Here is a 16,848-nt window from a genome sequence, read left to right on the forward strand (position 1 = left end):
CATGAAGCAGGGCAGTTCATAAGTCTTCCAGCTGGCATGTACTCATTCCAGTTCAAGCATCTTCACTATTATGTTTCTTGGTAGATTTAGATATTGTTTAATCATATCTTATAATCAACAAATTTCTTACAATATGAAAATAAGCCTTCCTTTGCTACTTGAAACAAAATTTCCTTTTTTTTTTTCTTTTTTGGGGATAAAGAGCTGGTCAAAATTCTTCTGACAAACTTCTGTATACTTTAAGACAGTTCTTAAGTCATCTCTTAGCTTTCTTTTTTCCTATCTAGCAAACTAATCCCTTTCATGTTTTCCCATACGGTCTTTTCATATAAGCAATTCTGTTGTTCTTATACAGACTTTTCCCAATGCTCACATTCCTCTTTAAAATGTGGAAATTTAATGTTGAACAAATAGTTTAATAAAGGCTTCTACAAACATAACCAAGGATTTTTTCATAATTACTTAAATCCCAGTTCCAAGATTTTATAGCATGCTTTATTAAAAGCTCATAAGCTTTGACCACCTCCTCCCACCTGTTAGTCTTCATGTACTTCTTGAGTGCATGGGTTTGCAAGAAAGCCTGCCCACCAATCTTCCTCCATGGACAAGAGTTACAGATGTGCCAAGCCCACGCAGCTCCGCAGCTCTGCAGCTCTGCTGGCGCAGCCTCCACACTGAGGCTTTGGGGAGGAGCGCACGGTGCGCCTGCTCTTAGTTCCCATGATCTGCACCACGCCAAGTGTGTCTGTTTTGAAGCAGAGCTCCCTTCGTTGTCTTAGGTACTATTCTTCCCACCCACCTGGAGTTCACAGTTGATTTTTCTATGTCTGTGCTCACAGTACACTTTGCTTTCTCTCTTTAGACATAACCTTGAATTTGTTCCCTACTTTTCAAGGTGCCTTATATAATTTATTAAGACTATTTTGAATTCTAGTTCTATCTTTTCAAGTGTCTGTAACTCCAAACTTATCAGTATGCCTTTAATTCTGTCACCCAGAAAATAATGAAAATGCAGAACAGACTATGATATGAGCACTAGGACTGAATCTTCAAGATCTCTAATCAACAAGAGATGTGTTTTATGATACTACTCTTAAGGTCACTCAAACTTAGCAAAATTAAGATGACATTGAATTATACAAAATTCTGTTTATTGATAAAGGCTGAATTAAAGATGACACTGAATTGTTAATGACGTTATCCATTGCTTTTCTCTAGGTTAAAATTTCATCACAGAATATCACCACTCTAAGTATATTTGCTAGTTGCAAGACAAAAATAAAGTTATAACCAAGAGCTTGTAAAGGTGATCTCTACTACCCTCGCTATTGTTACTGTAGAACAATAGAAAATTCAGTAATTAGCTACTTTGTAAATATAAAATTACAACATATATTTTAAATTAACATGAGAAGCTACAGATAATGATCTGGGCAATTGAGAAGAGTATTAACAGTACTCCTATTATAAAATTAAATTGCTGGATGACTTCATAAGATACTACACTGAAAGGGGTAAAATAGTGAAAAGTAACTTTAGGGCTAAGGGTAGAGTGCATGCTTAACATGTTTTTGGGCTAGGTTTAATACACACACACACACACACACACACACACACACGCACACCACCTTAAAAATAAAATACCCGGAGCTAAAGCAGATACTCTTAAAACAACAGAGAGTGTAGTAGTTGCATCTCAATATTTGAAAAGTCTTATATTGGTGCTTTTACACTAAATAAACAAACTTAATTTCAAAATATTTGATCAAAAACAGTTTCTATGAAAGTATGTCTGTCATTGCTAATGCACATTACAAAAGATACACACAATATCTGTAAAGTTAACAGCAATGTCCTTGAAGAACAGTTTTTGGTTAACTAAAAATATTTACTGACTCATCATTTAACGGCTCTGCATCATATCTTAGTTGATATTTTCTAATTTCTTTTAGTTTCAGGTTATTTCAGACGTCTAGGTTAGAAAGACATGCTTGTTATTTATAAACTACACAGGAATAACTCAAGGGAGAATTATATTATCTCAATAGATTCAGACTTATGGAATGTCTGATAAAGGGATATTTCTAAACAGAAAAAGGAACCTATATCAAAAGAAAATAAATCTGAGCTGTGATGTTCAGTGAGGAGTCAGTGAACTGACCTTGGAATTGTATTGTATAAACACACAATTCTTTCCCATTTAGTTTTCTGCTGGCATATACAGTTCTGTCTGCATGTAATTGTTAATGCATCATTTATTTATATCAAAAGCCTGCCCTAGACAAGAGTCCTAAAAATACAGTAAGATGACAGTCTTTGTTCTGGGAGTAAAAGAACTTGAGAAAATTCTCATTCTTAAAATATACTATTTTATGAAATCAATTCTCAGATACTCGGTTCCTAGTCATTGAGCTATGAATTGCCTATAAATATGTTCAAATATGCTACTTTACTTTCTTTTTTTCTATGTGTTGGCTTTGACTGCTCATTAGCACCTCTAGGACAAGACAGGATGGTGATGCAAATCTACCAATTTAGTAGACTTAGCCAAAAACTTTGGATATTCATTTTCCTAAAAAAAAATATATTTCATCATAGTTCTTGAGATATGCATTTCTCTAGTGTCTAAGTAAACATAATATAGAGAAATTAGACATTTATTTTTAATTCTAATGCACCATTTTAAATTTTAAAACCTACTTCTAGTGAATATTTTCTAATATTTGTTTTTATTATAGTCAATAGCCAAGATTAATGATGTAGCGTAGGTGAAAACATTTAAAGTAAGTATATATTTTTATTTGTTTTGGAACCATCTATTTAAGAAAGCTTAGAGAGAAAATGTCACCGGGATTTTTTGAATTATACAATGATTTTCACTGTAAAAGCCTTAGAATTAGTAGAATATGACTTATGAATTGAAATGAGCAATATGAATTTACTAGTTCCTCAACAAACATGAAGAATTCTAGAAGTCAAATGAAATAAAGATGCCCAGAATGTGAATCCATCTAGCTGTATATATGACAGTTCATTTCTATTATGATAAAACGGAGATTCTGAAATAACAAGCCGATAAATTATCTCAAAGATTTCATTGAATGAAAAGGTTTGTTTTTACTAAATTTCTCTGATTTTGCCAGCGTAGTTATATGTGGTTTTTCAGAAAGGAAACTTAAATGTGGTTGATCTATATAGGCTGTATTTTTCCAGACAAAACATCGTTAATATAAAAAAAAAGCTTAAAAGACAAATTCTGAGAAGATTGGAAGCTTTTTTTTTTTACTTGCATTCTTCAAAGGATCATAAATCTCCAGATGTTACATATGATGCATGCTAACTTCTCTCAAGCCTGATATACAGTCACTTGGAAGAATCATGACTTTATTTTAGAAGTCTATCTTATCTGTACTGGTTACAAGAAGTATAAAGAACATTTTAAGTGTTAAAGAAAGCAGTGGTATCTAGGATTCCCTGTCTGCAATTTTTCTTCTCACTGTTGGATTTTCCCCAAATCGACAATTACTGGAATTGGTATAAAAATATCTGAGATATACAGAAGGAAAAGATACTATTTGAATTATGGTGCCTACCTGAATGTAATATATGAAAGTCACTCAACACTTATTGATAAAATTTGTTAATTTTATGAGCTATTACAAAATGGACAAAAATGAAGGTAAGAGGCCCCTACCAATTGTTTCAGGGCTCATAACCACAAACTCAGAAATTAGATGTTGCTGACCCTAATGACATAGTTTCAAAGACAGGAAGAATATGCTCATGAGTTCCTATGATTAACTATTTGGGGCATTCTTTTTTGACTACTTGTGGAGGCCGATTCCAGACAACAATAAAGAAACAATCATCAGAGATAGAGATATCAAGATAGAAAGGTACAGGGCTGGGGATGTGGCCTAGTGGCAAGAGTGCTTGCCTTGTATACATGAGGCTCTGGGTTCGATTCCCCAGCACCACATATACAGAAAATGGCCAGAAGTGGCGCTGTGGCTCAAGTGGCAGAGTGTTAGCCTTGAGCAAAAAGAAGCCAGGGACAGTGCTCAGGCCCTGAGTCCAAGGCCCAGGACTGGCAAAAAAAAAAAAAAAAAAAAAAGATAGAAAGGTACATATACACAATTGGCTTTAAAATGCTTTCATGAATTTTCTTTTTGGGATATTTCGTGGCATGATAAACACATGAAGAAATAAAAATGGGTCAGACAATACAAGACACCATTGGACAGATGTCAATATAAATAGTGCTTAAACTGAGCTCTCAAGCTACATCAGCTAAGGCTAGAGGGAAGTTGATTCTACTCTTGATGAATGCAGGAAGAAGGGATTATAAATTTTAGAATTTATTAAGATAACAATCCCATTCACCTTCCTTACCATTTTTCCACGCTCATATATTATTAATGTAATTTGGGAAATGACTGGGCAATTGGAAATTTCAAGGTGTTTGTTATTTAGTGACAAATTAAAACTAAAATATTCTCATCACTCATCTCTATTGTAGGACAAAGAATATCTAGTTGGGTGTAGGCAGGCAGGGACTATGTCTTATTCATTTTATAATAAATTATTCATGGGTGATAAGTTTTTTTTCTGAGAAGGGTAACAAAAAAACAGGGCTTCATACATATTTCAAATTTGATTTTTAAAATGAGAAGCCACAGTGGTTATCTTCAAGTTATCATTTGTTTCATTTGTTTCATTTTCTTAGTAACTGTATTTTTAATATAGTTAATATATATTAGCATATATATTGCTTATAGATTATGTATTAACATATATTATTGTTAAATTTTCTACATACTGTGTTTGGGGGGTATTATCACCTGTTACTAAAAACAAAAACCTGAAACTCAAGAGAAAGTCTTGGTTAAGTTCACATACAGACAACTGTTGCCCCGTAGGTAATTTTTTTAATGCTAGTGAACAGAGATGAATTGTTTATTACTGTTGCTGTGACAGGCATCTATAGGGTCTTGGATATAATGTTGACATTTTTGTAGCCACCATCTTGTAATTCTCACAGTCAATAGACTGGCTGTAGGCAAACATGATGAACATTTCGTGTGTGTGTGTGAGTGTGAGTGTGTGTGTGTGAGTGTTATGCACTTCTCTGGGAAGGAGGTTCATAACTTGCCTTGCTCAAGAAAGACTCCTAGCACACTCTTTGTCCTCTGGATACATGAAGTGATTAATGGAGGGTTTTCAGGGGCTTAACAAGACAGCAAGCAGCTGCAACTGTGTAGCAGACATGGGCTGGGAAAACTGGGTGGGAACTAGGCTAGAGAGGAACAATAGAGGGACTTAGATCTTAAAGCTTGAGCAGTATCGGGGTCACCTGGGGGTGGTAGGGGGTGGTGGTGGTGTTTTAAGGGTTTCTGGGCTAGATTCCCAGGGTGCCTGATTCCGTTGGGCTGTGTACAGGTTCAAGAATTTGCTTCTTTCCCCTTTCCAGGTAACCCTGTTGATGCTGGATAGGGAAACCAACACCAGGTTGGGGCCAATGAATTTTACATCCTGGATCTTCCTACATGTGGGATCCCTGACAGATAAACATCTTTTTACCTTGGGTTTCTAGTCAATGGAACGGGATGGTTGTGTTTTATTAGCATCAAGTGGGACAAAGATGGGAAGAGCTTTATGCTAGTGCCTGACACACATTAAGGAATCCATACATTTTACGCCTGAGTCAATAAACTCAATCTCTGGAAAACCTTCATAATAAAACGTGTACAGGTTTCCTTGGTTAAATGGGATTCTGGACTACTAGAACAATTCCCATAGAATAGGGTAATACATTACATCAAAGCAAGATAGTTCTAATTGTCCTTCAGATAAATAAACCCTTTTCAAATGATCAAGTCAAGCTAATCATATCATTACTATTTCCTTATATTTCAATCACAGTGGGCGCATAATTGTTAAGTGAATCCATGGTAACCGCAGAAAGTAAACATGCGCCTACCCATTAGTGCCAGCAATTATTTGGCATTTGTTATGTTAGTTAAACTGTGTAATGGTGTGTGATAAATAAGTTTCTGCTTCCTTGACCCTTTGGAAAGCTGGGTTTCCAGCCACACATTTCTTGCTGCGCCTCCAGGGTCTCTGACAGCTGTGACATCAGGCACTGAGTCACACACAAGCCCTTCTGGAAATGAGGCAACAAACACTGTGTTCTTAAAGAGAGCAAGGATCTATTACAGGGGCTTGATTATTGATAATAACCATTTCTATTTTGGGGCTAAACGCTAACTAGGATTTTGTCATTTACTTTAACAAGTACTCATCATGAGCTGCAAGCTGTCCTGCACAGAACATCAATTTTAGGTGAACATGACACAACAGAACAAAGGGCTAAGATACTTTTCTTACCCCTTTAAATGTGAAGAAATATATCTTGTTTGCTTATACTTAAGACTTATAAAGAAAAAAGACATTTATATTCAACAAGAACAGTCAAATGTAAATGCATCTAGAATGTTCTAACAAAGCCTTAAAGGAAGTCCTCTTTTCTGGGTGGAGTGGTAAGGTGGGAGAACTGGTTAAGTTGGTGAAGAGGCACCAATTGGCCACAGCTCAGTATAAAGAGTAAATGGAATTAAACAATAAACTGCCTAATCAGAGAGGGGAAGAGACTTCAGTTATTAACCTGCAAAAGATAAACCCGAGAACAACTGCCAGCGTGTTAACAGCCTTAGCATGGTCGGAACCTCGCTATGAACAAAGGATTCTGGAGAAGTGGGTTACAAAGAGTAAACACCACTGTGGAGACATGGGGGGCCACCAGAAGGGGGGCAACATCTGGCTGGAGCAGAACAGAAAGATGGGCAGTGGGAAGCAGCTCGGAGAGGGCAGGGATGGAGTAGGAAGGAGAAGACTAAAGCCATCACCCACCTACCCCACCTACTCCACTTCACTTCAGGTGCCCCGCTGCTCAGACCGAAAACTTACTTCTCCACTCTGCCCCGAAGAAAGTATATTCTCTTTAAAGAAAGAAATGGAAGGACCTGGAAAAAACTCATACTAAGTGAAGTGAGCCAGACCCAAAGAAACATGGACTCTAGGGTCTCCTTCATAGGGAATAATTAGCACAGATTAAGGCTAAATAAGAGCAGAACATCACAAGAGCCCGATAGCTATGTCCATATGAACACATAAGATGATGCTTACCGAAATGAACTCCACATTATGGAAACAAGTGGTTTATCATTGTTGTTATTTTCAACATGCCAGGTGAAACTGTGCCTTTTGTTCCCCACATTACCTTCCTGTGGTTTTACCCCTGTAACCGATCACTGTAACTGATTTTGGTACCCTGGACATTGAATATACATGTATTAGAACTAGGGAAGGGAAAGGGAATACTAAAATCAAGAGACAAAGGACAAAAAGACAAACCAATGAAACAGCAATACTCATAAAACTATATGGTGTAAACTAACCGTACAACTCATGGTGGGGGGAGAGCAAAATGGGGAGAGGGGAAATGAGGAAGGAGGTAACAAGTTGGATAAGAAATGTCCTCACTCCCTTACATATGAAATCTCAGTTGTCAATGGCAGCTTTTGTCTTAACATCTGACAAAGTATAGCACAAGGACATCATACAAGAAAAATATCCTTGATATTCTTGCCAGCATGGGAGGAGAAAACCTAATGAATAAACATGCTAAGTAAAAACAAACAGTCTCCATTCCCACTCAGTTGAATATTTCACCTCTCCCACTCTTCATTACAGCTGAACACATGCCTCCCTATGGAGAAAACTACTATGTCTGAATTTAACTTTATTAGAGAAAAATGTACAAAAAAGGTCCCACTACAGAAATGCAGAAGCTGATTTTTAAAAACGTTATGCACAATCGCTAGTTTACTTGGCAAGATCTATAATAGAATAGAGAGTAACAAAAAGTAGAAAACTATCATGACAATAATTAGGAGAGTTTCACAATTCTCTTGGGGTGAAAAAAATAAAAGGCAAAGATGACCTTTGAGCACAAAGAGATAAAAAATACTTCAATATACTATACTCTCCACTTAAAAAGAGGGTCTTATCTTTGACAGAAAATATACAAAAGAATTTTATTTGTTAACTCAAAGTTAAAAGAATGCTTGTACTTTAAGGTACATCAGGGCATAATGTACAGGACTGGACTGTAGTTCTATACTGAAATTATCTGAACAAAAGATTTTTGTACTTAGGATGTCAAGGAAATATGCCAGGTTCATAAAAAAATCCTTTAACAATTCAATAACACAAGTATGAAGTGAGGACTATGCTTTATAATATTTTCATTCAATACTTTGATAAGTACAATAGATGACAATGACCTTGCAGTAAAAATACTGATATGTGAAAATAAAACTTTGCATTGTTGAGAGCTAGAGGGACAACATATCCATTCGCTAAAAGTATTGCCTTGCTACACTTCATTTATGTAGACTTAGGGTTAATTGACAGGACACAGAGACAACAGTTCTATAAACCATTCTACTGAGCATACATCCTGATTATAATGTCATGTTAAGAAATGGAGTGTAATCTGTCTTCGTGTCATATTTAATAGATTTCTAGTATATAGCTGACAAGTACTCTTTCTAACAGGTGATGAATTATATTAATGTTCTGTTGCACTTTCATAATTAAGGGTCTGGCAGAATTTTTCATTATAAACAGGACTCCAGGGAGGGAAAGAAAGGAATGGTTTCCCTGTGTCTTGGCCCTGACAACAGTGCTCCCTTTACACACCACTACCACGTAGGGCCACGAGTAGCCAACCATCTGTAAAGACTGCCTCAACACAACAATGAAAACAAAACCAGAAACCAAACCCTGGGAAGCTGGCTAAGTTCTTATTAGCTACTCATTTTTATGAAGTCATCTTTCTTTTCATAGACATCCCACTCTCTTTCATCGAGGGGTGGACCCGATGACTTTTCTTTGAAGTCGTGCTGTGGCCCTGCTGTTTCCTCCATGGTATCAAACCTGGCTGCCTTGTGTCTGACCTACATGCTGTCAGTGTTCTTGCCATTTGAAAATGCTACACAAACTTCATCAGCAAAATCATTACGAAGCTGGCAAAGAAAAAGGGCTACAAGGGTGGTGGTGAAACTCTCCAGAAAATAAACACAAGTTTACCAGAAAATTCAGAGAATAAAAGTGTAACCTCTGAAGTTCATCCCAAGCAAGCACTTGTATTGATGTGAATGTGTCCGCATCTAAACCAGGAGAGGAGTGTCAGAAAGGTGAGCACTGGAAATGAGTAACTTGCTTTGCAATCCCGTTCAATTTGAGTGAATGCATCATACTTCACACAAGAAATGGAAATGGAAGACCCTGGGCATGTAGAGGGAGAAACAGAAAGAGGAGGCACTAGGAAAGAAAGCTTGGGGAAGGTACCATGGATTGGTTTAATTTATCTTGAAGTGAACAAAATTAACTCTACCAATCAAAGAAAAGTGGTCAACACAACCTTTGGGCTTTATATAGGTAAGGTTTTGAATTCTTAGCATTCGCCTTTTGAGATGACTATGAAACTGGACAAGTGGGGCTGGGAATATGGCCCAGTGGTAGAGTGCTCGCCTCATATACATGAAGCCCTGGGTTTGATTCCTCAGCACCACATATATAGAAAAAGCCGGAAGTGGCACTGTGGCTCTAGTGGTACAGTGCTAGCCTTGAGCAAAAAGAAGCCAGGGACAGTGCTCAGGCCCTGAGTCCAACCCAGGACTAGAAAAACAATAACAACAACAAATAGAAAGAAAGAAACTGGACAAGTTACAAGGGAGCAATAATACTAACTTTCCACAGTTATTATATGAATAAACAGAGATACTTAAAACAGTTGACTTTCCAAGATCTTAGACTAGTATCTGTTTCCCTAATCTTTCAAGCTATTAAATTTTATTAATTTGTAACATATACTGTACATAAATCTTCTGTGTGAAAAGTTGCATAGTATATTCCTAGTAAGAGTAAGTACAGATTGTTGGAAAGACAACATTACAAAGATGTAGTTTCTTATACTGATGAGGTCCTTATGGTTATTTTGGATTTAGTATCAGGTTAGCTAGACAACTTCAGTTCTCTGATGCTTATGAGTTCCTGGTATACATATACTACATCCTTCTAATGTCCTTTCCCTTCACTTTCTAAAATTCAAGCAAATGCGTTGCTTTCCACCAGAATAACCTGAAAACTGTTGAATCAAAGTCAAGTAAAAATTAAAATGCTATCTACATTACCACTTGGTTTGCATTGGCATTACATGATCACAGAAGAAAAGTACTTTGTTAAGACTTTAGATAGACACGAGATACTTATAAGAGATATTATTCAGAAAATTATTATTCCTTTTAGCACACAATGATTGTTATGCATATAGTCCTTCAATATGTACTTTTTAGGCAAAGGGGAAGATTATATGTGTTAGCGATGGTTTTGTATATATAAACTTTAGAGTAAAACCTTTTTTCTAACCTTTTATAGAAAATCAGAATGAATTAGTATGGTAGATACGATAACCTACTATGTCATCATGCCAGAAGTTTGACCAATTCCTTTTCAAGGAAGTTTGAAAATGTCAAGTTCATTTTTAAACCCATGGCTAGTTTCATCTACTTTAAGCCCAAAGAGACAAAATAGGAATTGACTGGGGGGAAATTCTGCAATCCACTGGATTATCATATTTGATAATCCATGTGAAGTAGGTTTACCACAAACTGCTGTGACAGAATAAAGATGACAGATAAACTCCTGTGACCAACTTAATTGGAAATAGATGCCTCCGTCTTGTGATCCTATTTTGGGTTTTGAAGGAATGCTATGCCCTGTCTGTCCAGGGACGATTGGCCCTTGTACCGCGGGCCCTGGGCTCACGTGCCATGTTGCCAAGGGCCTCCAGAGAAAGCTGAAAGTCCAGTGGACGTGGAGCAGGCCGTGTTGCGATTCCAGGATTATTTCAGAGCACATGATCCAGCTTTCCTGTTGGAAGCTCCACAGAGGTTGATTTCTATTCTTTTTGTGCCTGTGATGTGTGTTTTCAAACTGTCACAACTGTACCTGCTTAAATTGGGCTCTTGTTCTCTTCATTTCTGCTAGACTGATGAGACATACAGTATAAAATAACTTAAGGCATCTTATAATAGGCCACCTATATTGATGTATCCTTTCCATTTTTATTATGAATTTATACACGTCGGAATTATCTCATGATAAACTACGGTTACTAATCCAAGGGAGCTCTAGATGTAAACAAACAGTAACATTCCACAAGTAAATGGTCAACCATCTATACATTTACAGCAGGCCAAAAAGTAAAAACCAAGCAACCAAAATATCCACCCAAATGTGAAACATGGCTGCAAGTGTGGTTAAATGACCAAGTATAATAAAATTGCTAATTTTAAGCAAATCACAAGCTTTTAAAATTTTTCTTCCAAATAATGTAGTATGGATAAAGGATTAAAAAAGAGCACAGATGAAATCTATTTAGCTGTTTTTTGGTCTTGCTGAAGCTGGGAAATGTGTACATGTAACTTCGTTGCTTTTTTTTGCATAGACTTTAAAACCTACAACTTAGCAACTTTAGAATTTCAGTAATGTCTAGTGGAATTAAATTAATTTACTTTTCTGAAAAAATAATCTATTGAATCACTGTTCAACCTACTTATACAATAAATTTATGAGACAAAATATATCTATACCTGGAAGAAATAGATATGCTTTCATATTGATAATATAATTCGTATCTTGTCAAATCAATGAGAACAAAGATAATATTAGGAACTTGAAATAAACAATTATTTTTACCAGAAATTTCTTTTGTTGGCATGTCTGACTTTTAATTACAAATGATGTCAACACTCACAAATTAACCTCCTTTTAAGATAAAGAAAAAAGCGTAGGACTAAACATAAAGAAAAAGCAATTAACTCAACTGTTATACCAACCTAGCAGAAATCTCACCATAATAAAAAGATTAATCATTTTCACTGCACTAAGAATAAGACTGCAGGTCCTTTCACTTACACTAAACAATTCAAATTCCCATGTGTCGTATTTTGATACTGTTAAATAGAAGAGGGATAGATGCTGAAATCAAGTGTGGCATCTACATTAGACCCCGTCACATCATTTGACATGTAAAGTCAGAATGAAATACCATATTGAATTATATTTTATTTGAATTATTTTGATAACTCCATTTTAAAAGTAAAACATATTAATGGATTACAACTTATTAAGTAGTGAAGTGAAAAGCGTATATAAAGTGTAGCCCTTTTTAAAACAACCGTTTTGTAAACTATTAGTCACTGAAGGATTATAAAATACACTAGAAGAACTAGAGTTGCAGGTGGATATGTCTAACAAAAAATGTGACTGGAACCTGTAGAATCAACTTGGGGAAAACTATGTTTATATGATTTAAGCAATACTTTGAAAATTTTAGGCTTATAAAATTTCCAAAAGTCTATACATCTTAAGTTGAAAATTACCAAAGCCAAGCCCCAAAATGATATATAATTGAAGCTTGTATATATTTTGGGGCAACAGCATCTATCATATAAAGAAGTGGCTTAAAACTATCTAGTTCCTTTTATAAAGACATACAAAAGAAGCAACTTAAAACAGAATCCATATTCCCATTCTGTCTGTACAGTCCTTGATTATTAAAAACATAATTGCATTGAAAGAAAATACTGTTTCTAATTAATACACAAAAAGAAAAAAAAACAAACAAACACCCGAGTACAGATTCCAACATCAGCTGTTGCCTTTTTTTTTTTTTTTAACATCGCAATCATCTTTCCTTTTTGAAGTTCAGGTTTGTAATAGGCAGAAATAGGAATTTTTCTGCCAGATGTCAAAACCTGAAATAAAAAAAGCTTTTTAAAAAAATTTTTAGATAGTTTCATTTGCAGAGGAAAACCCATTATGAATGGGGTGCTTATATGCATTCTCTCATGTACTCCTCACTAAATATTTAATTTCTTTATGTGAGTAGGGCTCCAGGAGCTCAAAATATATATTTAATAAGAGCCCCAGAAGATTTGCTGGTTCTCCCTACATTCTCTGCTGAAAAAAAAAACCACCTCTCCTAGGTGAGCACCACACGTCCGTCCATTGTTACTTACAACAGCGACATCTAGATCCCTTTACTTATTTAAAGCTTGGCGACAGGGCTTAAACTCAGGAGCTCTGACTTCTCACTGAAATGCCCTGCTCAGGCCTAGCATGCTAACACTTCAGCCACACCTCTAGCCCCTCCTGGCTTCAAATTGAGATCTTTTAGGCCTCAGCTTCCCGCATAGCTAGAACTACAGGCATGGGCCATCAACATTCAGCTACAGTAAACATATTTAAAGGCAAGAAATTGAGTGTGACTTGGCATGTGTTGAAGGGATGCCTGAAAAAATGAGGAAAGAGCTTTGGAGCGTTCTGAGGATAGACTGAGGAGCTCTTGTCTGACCAGGCAAAGAATAATCCTAATCATTTGAATGATGAAGGACAGTGCTTCAACCATGGTTGATTCACCAGAGAATATATTCGGTGAAGTTGAATTGACGCTGGTAGTGGAAAAGCGTATTTGGTTATTGAATCAGATTTTGTCTAAATATTGGTTATAAATATAACCTTTAGATTTCTTTTTTATAGGCTTGAAAACAAAGACACATCTATCAAGAACTATTATAAATTATCAGTAAAAAACAAGAATAACGGGACTTCTTTAGTATACATGCCACTCTTAAAGTGCTTCTTTATTGAAAGAAGGAAATAAAAGAGGAATACCAAATAATAAAACATTCAGAAGGCTTCTTAATGATTGATCCTGAATATAATTCAGTTACAACATCCTGAGCACTGTGATTAGTCTGAAACTAAGTAATTCTTTATCTACAAGTCTAGCGAGGTATCACCTTTCAGTTCATTACCACTTTTTTTTCCTACTGTAGAAACAGATTAATCTGGGAATTTACTGGTCAACACTTTCCTTCCGATTTTGCAATTTAAATTTTTTTCAATCATTTTCTCTTGAAGATGTCATACAGGGTGCTAACGCTTTCATAAGCACAATCAACACCTTTAGAGCACTGAAAAAATTGACATGAGTTGAATATATGGAGTGCTACAAATAGTCCTTTTTAAAGTAGCTTAGTTTTTGTACTTTTCTTGCACAGGACTGAGTAAATGATTCTGTAACAATTAGGGCAATGCATTTAAATGAAAGATTACAACCTATGAATTAAACATCAGGCACTGAAATAATGATTTTACCAATAACAGAACACATTTGAATATCTAGCTTTTAAATGTGAAACACTTTCTTGAGTTGAAATAATGAAATTATTTATATACATGTGAATTTTTTATAGATCAATTTAAAAACAAGGTGAAAAAAACACCACAAGAAGGTTCCAATGTGTTGCATAACTTAGAGAAGGTTAACTGTCCATTTTAGGGTTCATTTTCAAAGGTAAGTTTCTCATAGGTACAAAGTCCTTTCTAATGAACTGCCTGGACTAGCTTCAAAGCCAAGTCCTCCAGAGGACAGCCTCTCGAATAGACAGGATAACAGGACTAAGCCAAGGCTGCCTAGCTATAGCGCCTTTCAGGATGAAGAAAACAAATCCAAATAGCTATTTAATTGCACATCATGTGTATTTGGGAGTGTTTTCATAGGAACATCTGCCTCCAGAACCAGGGAAAGAAATGGAGAAGATCTAAAGACAGACAACTAAAGAAACTCAAAAATGGAAAACTAGCCCTATTGGATTGAGGATTTTGAGTGTTTGGGAGAAAACGGAACAGATGTGGAGAGAAGCTGTGCCCTCATGGGAGGAAGCCCAGAGACTTGGGACCAATATGACTACAGAGCTGCTTCAGTCCCCAGTGCCCTTCAATTTCCCCTCCCTGCTTTTAATCCTTTTGATTTGTATGTGTACAAAGCCTGAGCGTGTCCCTGAGAGCTCATACCACCCTTAGGATGTCTCTACTGCTTTTTACTCAATTCCCTTTTGTCTTTTTCTTTATCAGTCATAGGACTTGAACTTAGGACCTGGGAGTTGTCCCCGAGTTTTGTGTTCAAGGTTGGTGCTCTACCAACTTTTCTGTGGTTAATTGGAGGTAAAACTGTTACAGACTTTCCTTCTGGGCTAACTTTGAACATCCACCCTCAGATCTCAGCCTCCTGAGTAGCTAGGATTAGAGGCCCGAGACACCAGGACCGGCTTTCCTTCCCTCTCCTGACTGGTATTATTTCTCTCCTAATATACAGAGAGTAACATTGAGTTGGGGGTAACAAGAAGGGCGCCCATCCATTTTCTGTCTTGTGGCCAGGGGAGCACTACAACATAGGGAGAAGCTAGGACTACAGTTTGTAGACTGGCTAAATTTATCTCTCCAGCAATAACTTGCCCTTTTAGAAATGCTTCTTTCTCTTCCTGTTTTTTTCTCTTTCTCTCTTTGGCATATAAAAATAATGCTTATTCTGAGAGAAAGATAGTCCTTCGCTTTGTATGTTATTTTAAAAGATGTTTTCATCACTTGGAAAATAAAGTGGCAAAATAACTTAATTTGTGGGTTACCCTATTTAAGACACTTTAATATATATATATGTACATAATTCCATTGCTTATGGTAGGAGATTTAATCATAATATTTAATGAAACAAAACCCCTTAAATCAGAATACTGGAATTTCTTAGAAATGAAAGTTTGTTTGCATCTAAATATATTGAAATGAAAGTTATATACACATATCTACTCAAATATAGATCATGAAACTGTGTATACTTCTTACACAAAACAGTATACAATTAAGGCAGGAAATATGAACATCTAATGATTTTTCTTATGCCAGGTCAAAATTACCTCATCACCTATACAGTTAAATGATCATAAAATTTAGTCAGACTAGGATGGAACTTCCTATCTATTATGGAAGTGTAATGGAACTCAGTTACCAAATAGCTAGTACAAACATAAAACATATAGTGTTGCATATAGCAAAGCAAAATTTTCTTACCTGACTTATAAAAAAATACTTTGTGAACTAAAGAGGAGAATTAAAACCTGAAAACTGTTGCCCTTGAGAAAGTTATATAAACAAGGTTATGACTCTTCCAATTCCAGTCATTATTTATTTAATATTTAAAAATCTTGTCCTTACCAAGGAGAAAAAAGGTAATCAATGCTACTTGTGCCATTGAAATAGGAAGAATTATTTATGTTAGTTAAATGTCTGCTTGGCTAGGCAAATTTTCAAGCTTATTATGGAAATTTTCAAATATAGAAAAAAGTGAAAAAGAAGTAACTTTCATGTATCTATCATCTACCTTCAATAACTACCCACAGCCAAAAATATTTCTTACACACCACGACCTGCTCTGCCTTCCACAAGGCACACGGACTGGATTGCTTTACAGCAAACAGCAAACAACACAGCACCTTGTTTGACCAGCATTTCAAGTCATTCCCCACCATCTGAACAGGTCACACTTTTATTTTAATGCATTATCTGTAGGACCTTCCTCCTTCCTAAAAAGTTCTTCTAGATTGGCATGGTAATACAATGAGTTGTCATGCTTTATCCATGTGTATTCCTAATGAAAAATGTATAACTCTATTAAATATGCTATCAGGTAAGAACTTACAGATACTGGAATTTATTACATTCCACTTGCATTTTTGTTTGAAGGAAAGCTACTAATACGTTAAGTTTCTCTGATACTTTCAATATTCCAGGACACTACAATGTTAGGGTAGCTTCCCCTCCCCATCTTCCACTTTTTTGTCTATTGAATTCAGGGTCTGGGTACACTGTCCCTGAGCT

At 35.9% G+C, this 16,848-nt stretch overlaps 1 protein-coding gene and 1 long non-coding RNA gene across 2 annotated transcripts in view; one reads left to right on the forward strand and one right to left on the reverse strand.

Annotated features, from left to right (window-relative positions):
* Fbxl17 (F-box and leucine rich repeat protein 17) overlaps positions 1–16,848 on the reverse strand; it is a 408,585-nt gene that overhangs the window by 108,376 nt on the left and 283,361 nt on the right. The window lies entirely within an intron of this gene.
* LOC125339803 lies at positions 692–4,162 on the forward strand. The gene is made up of 2 exons (XR_007208626.1): positions 692–3,896; positions 4,124–4,162. It is a non-coding gene; the product is annotated as an uncharacterized LOC125339803 (long non-coding RNA).

Source organism: Perognathus longimembris, chromosome 22 (genome assembly GCF_023159225.1).
Source record: "Perognathus longimembris pacificus isolate PPM17 chromosome 22, ASM2315922v1, whole genome shotgun sequence".
NCBI classification, from domain to species: Eukaryota; Metazoa; Chordata; class Mammalia; order Rodentia; family Heteromyidae; genus Perognathus; species Perognathus longimembris.